Consider the following 8,495-nt stretch of genomic DNA (forward strand, 5'->3'; position numbering starts at 1 on the left):
TTTTTTTTTTTTCCTTAAAAAATAAACTGTTTGCAGATGGCAAGAAGAAAGGAAGGGAGGTAATGGAAAATTCTTAACTTCTAAACTGACACTCCGCGGAGCACTAAAGCTGGCTACGGGGAGAAGGGGAGCTGGGACCTTATCCTACAGCACCAGCTTCAGGTTTTTGTTTGAGTTGATTTTCCCTAACAAAAGCATTTCATCAGGACAACAAGGAAAAAATGTGTCTTTGTGGATTCATTTTACAATACTTTTACTGACACCACACAGAGCCACAGCAAAGGGCCAGTATCTATTGCATGCTTGCATTTTTTTATTTCAAAGCAAGTATTAAGAAGTGTAAATAGCTGAAATTATCAGTAAAAAGGGAGTAGAGACTAAGACTTAATGAAAAGATCTACAATTAAGAACAGCATACAATGTTTGCATTAAAAAGCACTTTAAACAATAATGTAGGTCAGAGTCAGGCCCATTTGGGAAATGCTTATAGACGGGGTGTTACAAGCCCAGGGTTGATAAACATACTGATTCCACATCTTTACAGTTTCTTACATTTTACTTTTGTAACTCAATTTACAGTTTAAGAGAATGAAACCACCTTAATAATGTCTCTGGGGTCTCCAAAATCTATGCACTTGAGGTCCAGATTTCCAGACATGAGTCTGGTGGATTAAGCAGCCTCTCCCCCTCCCTCTTGCCCCCCAAAAGGGGGGAAAATGCCTTCCAATAATTGGCACTATTAAAAATTTTATGGTGCCCAAGGGAAGTCTGAGCCATGTAGAGCCACTTGCCATTGTTGAAATTGTTTGTGTTGATTATGTATCTGGATTTAGCTGATTAGGAGTCCTGGTGTGGTGAATACAGTCTAGATTGTGAAACAGGCACCTCATAATCACTTCTGAGAAGAAATTGAGCAAATGAACCAGGACTTTGACCTCTACTTCTTTTTTTCTCCTTCTTCCCCACAAGCCCAGTCAATAGGAAAAATTCACTCTATGAAAATTATATTTCTCTAATCCTGTGCTTCAGAATATTGCACCAGGAATAGTTTTTAAGTATCTTAATGTGCTATCACATAAAAATTCCTGGAAAACACCAGCCAGTCAAGTCCATGTTATATACTGAAATGATTATCTTTGTGATACTGGCACTCCGAGCATTAGATCTCTATTTTTAATCTAACCTTTAATGTTTTAGGCAAGTTGAAGAGAGAGTGTGTGTGTGGTGTTTAAACAATCCCTCTCCCAGTTCAAAGAAATACAAAAAGTACAATACTTAAAATATAGGATTTCCACACATACTCCTATATTTTTCTTTCAGATTATCAAAATTTCTTAAAGGGTGAGAGTTGTACCAATTAATTGATTTCCAGATATCTTAAAGTATTGTAACAAGTATAGGCGTTTTCTGGTTCAGGCTGCCATCAGGTAATTAGTTTTACAAAAAAGTTTGGAGAACTAGAAAAAAAAAAGCACTTTAAGAATGAGGTATTGAAATGACCAAAAATTGAAAACATTTCAAAGCAAAATTGTTAATGAGCTGTTTGAGCTATATGGACATTATAAGTGCAATTAACTAGAAGCCAATAAAAATAATCAATGACAGAGTGCAGCCCTGTGGTACCAAGTGCTTGTACAAAGAGATGTCTGTGAAAGCAGCAAGTGATTAAAAAGCCACCTTTCTCTATGGGAGCGCGTGCTATTTTACATGAGTAGAAACGAAAATGATTTTCATTGACTATTTCTGAAGTTCAGCCTGTGGCAAACAGTGAAAAGCTGTATATGGCAATAGAGAAGTTTCTACTCTCGGCTGCATCCCCCACAACCCCCCTTCCCTCCCAGGAATGTTGGAGGCAGCCACGATCGAATCAAAGGAAGGTAGGAGTTTAGATTTCAAAATGTAGATGTCACATTTCAGTGCAAACGACTCCTACATTAACACTTGAGCAGCATGTGAAGATGAATCTTTTATCTCCTGCGGGGGGGCGGGGAGTGTCTTGCCGAGAAGATTGCCCTCAATAGATTGGCAGTAAAAGATTTTTAGCGTTTCTATGCGTCCTGCTGAGGGTCCCAGTCATCCCGTGGGGGGGGACCCAAGGAGTTGTGAAAAGTAACGCACAACTGGCCACCAGAATAATTCACTCCCTCCACCTTCGCCGTAGCACCTCCCACTTCTCCTCTTTTTATAGCAGCCCTTTCTCTCCGAAAATCTCAGGTTACTTGACTGGGAGTTCTCAGACCTCCAGTTTCATCCCTGCCCTCAGCCTCCAATCCGTAGGAGACACCCAGCCCCAGCAATTGGATTGGGCAGCTTGTCTTGACACACCACTGTGCTGAGTGCTTGAGGACGTGTTTCAACAGATGGTTGGGGTTAGTGTGTGTCATCACATTCGAGTGGGGATTAAGAGAGGGAAGGCTGCCTTGCTGGAGCTGTGTGGTCTTCTCCAAGCGAGAGTTGCAGGCACTAGAACTACTTTGCTGTTGGAGGAAGAGGAGGAATTCATTTCCAGCAGCCACAAGAAAAGCAGTTGTTTTTTCAGGTAAAGTAAAAGGCATTGAATGCATCTCTCTCTGTCTCTCTCTCTCTCTCTCTGCATAGTTTTGAATGGAATGCTAGCACAGCACACTTGTCAAAGCCAGTTGTTGCTGTCCTATCAATGCTGCTATTGTACGGCTGACAGATGACAGTGAACATAACTTGATGCCTGGCTGTCTTTGTAGACTAACACTCCTCATGCTTTGCTTTTGAAGGTGTAGCTAAAAGAAATGTCTTTTAGAGCCGTGTGGGTCCCCTTTACTCTCCCTGCTGTAGCCTCAAAACGGAAGCCGTATATTGCTCATAAAGAGTCGATAAGGCTCAGAAAGCATCGATTTTAGCTTTCCAAATCAGAATTCACTTTCAAACTGTTGCATTTCGCTGCTCGATTTATCAAGAAGAGTCTCTGACTGAGTTGCTAGCAGAGATGGAAACGCTTTCTTCACCGATTTGTGCAAGGTACATTTTGTCCGATTTATGATGGAGCCAAGTGGTTTGTTTTTTTGTTTTGTTTTGTTTTGTTTTTTTACAAAAATTCTCAGAGATTAACTCTAAAGTTTGGGAACTCCTAGAGAGAAGGGGCTACCCTCTGAGGAGCCGATGGGTCGGCTTTGGAACAAAAATGCTTAGAGCTGAGAGAAAAGCAGAGAAGGAGGAAGGAGGAAAACACTTTTTAACACAGCCCTCTTTGCAGCTGCACGGGGAGCAGATGGAGGTAATTCATTTGCAGATCTGTTTGTGAAAGTTTTACAAGTCATGGAAAACTAAAGTAGCATCTCTGTAATGGATCATTAAGAGTCCCGACATTTATAGGTTTTAAACAGGCTATCCGAAGTGTTAATTAAATGTACATAGATTTTTCAGGTTCAGTTATACACAAACAAAGAAAAAAAGGTTTTAATTATAAAGTAGTCATTGGAAATTAATAGTCATCTGGTGCCTAAGTAACATAAAATGAGTTGTCATCGTATATGTGAGTAGCCGTTAACCACTCTGCCAAAAACACCCACCCAAATTAAAATTGAATGTAACGAGAGGGTTTATATACTATGTTTAACTTTTAGTATAAAAAGAGCTTTCAAAGTGATGCCCTCTTCTCACAGGGATTAAAACATAAAATTTTCATTTTTCAAATTGTTTAGCAGCATGGGTGAGTCGATGCCACCTTACAGACTTAGCCTCCTATACCAATGTCATATACCTGCACTGTGCAATTCTGATTCCTCCTGGACTTCCACATTTGGGAGAGAAACCTGACACTGTCCTCACCCTTTGCAGGTGAGAGATTCTGTGAATAATACTGTAGATAAGTCGTTCTGAAATAGGAGCTGTTCAGGAGGTTGAATAACAGGATTCGTGGCTAGTGCTCAGTGATTTCAGCACTTAACGGCATAAAGGTGCCTGTACAATTATGTTTCGAGTTGCATTGTGTATATTTTTGCAACCCTACAAGTGATTTTCTTAAAATTCTTTTTTTCGAAAAGTTAAGATTAAAACATATTTCCATATGGTGTCTAGTTGCTATTAAGAATGTTCTCTAGTTATAGTCTCAAAAATCTCCTTCAGGAAGGACATTATCCTCATAAATAAGCCAGGCAGTGACTCCGACTGAGTATTATCTGGTTCCCAATATTACATAACCAAAATAGGACTAAGTTCGTAAGCCGAAGTCTTTTGGAATTCCAGTCATTCCATGTTGGCTTTACAATCAAACTGGGGTTTAAAAAAAATAAAGACAGAAAGGCACACTCGTATCTGGTGTTGTATCAAGGATTAGAACTACATGGACAGCAGACAGCAGGCATGGTGCTGACTACCGGGGCTATTTTTCACTATCACAGAAATATTTCAGGAGAAAGTAAAGTTCCCTCTCACAGGCTGGATTTTCCTCCTGAGATGTGGCGGTGATGGCATTCTAACAAAGGCAAGGTGCTCCTTTAGGAACAGGGGTGCTACCAGCCTGTGTCTGTGATGTTGCAGGCTCATCACGGGCCGCTTGCCCAAGAGTTTGACAATATAGGAGAATCCCCTCCCCCACCCCCCAAATCAATTGCACACAGGATTAGGCAGGATGGAAACAAGAAGTGTTGAGAAATGATAAATTCTCACCTTGAAAAGGCAAAGTCATGTTCTCATCCCCACAACGGGGTAATATGAACTTACTTAAAAGACAGTGCCCGCAGGGCAATCCCAGTTTCTTGTCAAAATTTAAATCTACTGTTCCAGATGGTAAACATTCGGAGACGTATTTATGGTGACTTCTGCATACCTCCGTTTGACATTTGGTTTCTTCCTGACAGCACATGTGCTGGCAACACACATGAAGTTCCCATCAGTGTTCTAACAGCTGTCGAAGTGTTTGAGCACCCTGGACATCCCCTCCCAGGGAAGTGGAACATGACTGGGGGTGGGAGGGTCCCCATTTGTGCTGTTGATACAGTCTTCTAGCTAGATATGAATTAAGGGGGAAAAAATCTTAGAGGGAAAAAAATCGATCTGAAAGTTTGATTCCTGAAAGTTACAAAAATTCACATGTATGGTAGTGTAGAATCCTCAAATACATGATTAGTCCAGGTAGTAACTAAACCTGTGGTCAGTTATGAGTGGGGGCCTTCATCAAGGAACTGAAAGGGTTCTACTTCTCTGTTTCCTTTGGAGACAATTTATGTGACTATTCTTTAAAAATCTTTACAGCAGGATTTCTGATACTGAGCTATATATAGCACAGAGATTTCCCCAACCATTGCCACATGGACGAGGTCAACCAATGGGCCAGGTCAGGACATCTGGTTCTTTTTTCCCTGTGCAATATTTTTGTGTGGAAAGCATGATGTAAATTTAAGGGGATTAAAAATTAAGCTAATCCTAAACAGATTATTATTTTTATCATCATCATTGACTTTGGGGGAAAAGAGGGTTCACGTGTGAAATTAAATGTATGTTTATATGGTAAATTCACCTTTAATTTAGGTTAGAGCCGTGAAAAACATTTTGAAAGAGGATATTTTATGGAAAAAAGTTTGTCCTGAAATATGGTTCCCATTTAAAACATTTTTTACTCTATCTCAGTTTGCTGGGGAGGAAGAGAGCTAGCCTGTTTGTTTTTTTTTTTCTCTGTAATATTCCCCTCTCCCCTTTAGCCAATCCGTCATCAAATTATTTGAGTCCTTTCTTTAGAATGTCTCCCAAATCTGACCCCTGGGGACTTTCTCAGCGCAATAATCATCTTGCACGTGGGTCATTGCAACAGCCTCCTAAACAGCCCTCCTGCTTCCATTTCCCTCTTCCGTCCACCACTTGCAGACTGAGCTGCCCAAAACATCACTTTCATCAGAGCATTTCACGTCTGGGCATCATCACATGGACCCTCATTACCCACAAAGTCAAGTTCAGACTTCTCAGACTCCTAGGCTGGCCCCCTGTTATTTGGCCCCAACCTTCCAAACACATCTCCTCACCAGATCCCGACAACATCAAAAGTCCACCCTTCCCTCCAGCCACAGAGGCCAGTTCCCTGCCTCACCTTCTAGTCTCTTCTCAGCCCTACCCATTCTAGTTTGCCATCTGATCTGCAAAATGAGAGTTTATCATCATGTGCACAGTTCCTTCTGGTCCAACATCCATAAGCCTGTGTCTGCAATGCCCCACACGGTCCATACTCATCACCTCTGTATGCTCATTCTTCAAAGTCTCAGTTTCAGTTCTGCCTCCTCCAGGAAGCCTCCCCTGACTATCACCTCTTCCAGTAAAATTTTTCTTCCGTTGAAGATGATCGTTAGTTATCTAGGGATTGCACTTAGCACAATTGCCTATTTTGTAAATTCTGCTTCATAACTTGCTTTTTTATCCACTTCAAAGAGACACTAGTGGGTACTGGCCTGTTCCACTTCTGCCCCACAGAAGACACTAATAAACTGTGTTTACTGACTCACTAGGATATTGAAACGTCCCAGGCACTTTTCAATCTCTAGATTTTCCACTTTAAAGCCGTTAACTGACCCTTCATGGGTTTTTCCCCACTTATGGCTGGAAATGAAAAAAATTATAAAACTCAATTGGTTACATTTTGGGGAAGTTTAGGGAAAAATGCCACTAAGATAGAATATAAAAGAATTACCCTAAATTAAGCTTAAATTTTATAGAAAAATTCTCTATGGAGTTCAGCTTTCCTTAGCTGTGGCAGAAATGGTATCTGCTGGCTGCTCTTCTATCAGCTAAAATCCCCAACTGGCTCTGGAGCAGGAGAGTACAGGCTCTGGATTCAAAGGGACCTATGTTCTAACCTAGGTTCCCCCTTTCACTGGCTCTGCAGCCTTGGACAGGTGATTAACCCTTTCAGAGTTTCAGCTTCTTCCTCTGTAAACTGGAAATAGACATCTTAGCTCCGAGCATGTCATATATTGAAGGTTCAATAAACTGGAGGAAGAGGCGGGTGACAGGAGCATACACAGATACAGGTGTAGAATGTGGGCATGCTCAACGCGTCCGTATTGATCATTAATCCTATCTATTTATACTGTGTCTCCCTTTGCCATTTCTTTCTGCTAGCAAAGGCAGGAGAATGGGGTGGGGAGAGACAGAGAGGGAGTTGCTTTTGGCATTTAAGGATTTGGAGCATCTGAGTTAAGGGATCTACAGGGACAACAGTGACAGCTGACTGCAGGTTGTGGGAAGTAACAGTCCTGGGTCCTGATTAAGGCCAATAAAGAACAGACACCAGGCTCAGCACTTTGAGGAGCAAAGGACCCAATCAGTGACCCCACCAGGGAGTTGGATCCGCCTAGAGTTACGTGCTCCTCTTCCTTCCTCCAGGTACATTATTTAGAAAGAAATAATAACTTGACAAAATGCCGTGGAGAGTCAGGTCAAACTTGCAGAAGTAAGAGGTAAAGCAAGATACCATTTAGACAGAACGAGAGGCTTGGACCTTTGCCATCTTTTACCTGCAGATCAAATTGAACAAAATAAGCTCAGAGTAAGCAGCTTGAGCCTCTTGCCTGTTCCCAGACTTTACACCTACCATCAAACACGAGCCTTCTATCTTTTCCTTTTCCCCAGAAGTGCAGCTGACTGAGAAATTCTCTCACAAGACACTGAATACCACTTAGCAAATATGTCCTTGGACATTGGTCACTCAGGATCTTGGGATAGATCAAAGGATATTCTTTCCGACCCTGCTCATCTGGTCTGCACCTGCCCTGGCCAGGGAGAGGAATGAAACTGGAACTGCTTAGGCTGGGAGCAAGGTGGCAGAGACCCCTTCCTCGTCCTAACAAACTGGTCTACAGAATTTTCAAAGGGAAGCGTTAACGGTCATGTGGCTTCATCCCCTTCAGCTGTAGCAGCTAAGCGAGTCCTCTTTGCCCTCTGGATACGTGGTCCAGGTACTCCTGCCCACTAGTGTATTAAGCCTTTTAAAATCAAAACAATGATTGTAGCTTCCACTTTACCCTCAAAGGTATAATCTTTTCTTATACTGTTTATTTTCTTTTTCTTTTTTTCCTTTTTTTTTTTTTGTTCTTTTTGCTATTTTGTTTTTGTGTCTTGCTACACAGGCACAAACTGTAGAAACCAATTTCTACATGTTCTAAAATGCAAGTCTAAGGGACTCAGACCGGCCACTGTTCAACTATAATGGGAAGGTTGATAGTCAACCACTGTGCTAAATAAAGGAACAGACACTGAATTTCTAGATGAAAAGTCTTAATTGTAAAAGGTATAGTCTCTCAGGATTAAAATACAAATTTCATGTCCTACTAATCAAAGTCTAACACAAAGCTAGAAGGGGGTTGGCAGTGGGAGTGGAATCTGGGAACTGGCAATAGCCCAGATAGCTCTTGTGGAATGTAAAATAAAAAATATTCTGGCTCGGCGCCTGTGGCTCAAGTGGCTAAGGCGCCAGCCACATACACCTAAGGTGGCGGGTTCGAATCCCCAGCCCGGGCCCGCCAAACAACAAT

General features: G+C 41.6%; 1 protein-coding gene across 1 annotated transcript in view; it reads left to right on the forward strand.

Annotated features, from left to right (window-relative positions):
• The first annotated feature begins 2,212 nt into the window (after positions 1-2,212).
• Positions 2,213-8,495, forward strand: part of LOC100941173 (extracellular sulfatase Sulf-1) — a 178,219-nt gene continuing 171,936 nt past the window's right edge. The window contains exon 1 of the mRNA XM_003797255.2: positions 2,213-2,539. The gene's annotated coding sequence lies outside the window, so the exon portion shown is untranslated. The remainder of the gene's footprint in view (positions 2,540-8,495) is intronic.

The sequence above is a fragment of the Otolemur garnettii genome, unplaced genomic scaffold (genome assembly GCF_000181295.1).
Source record: "Otolemur garnettii isolate 467f Iridium unplaced genomic scaffold, OtoGar3 scaffold00113, whole genome shotgun sequence".
NCBI lineage: Eukaryota > Metazoa > Chordata > Mammalia > Primates > Galagidae > Otolemur > Otolemur garnettii.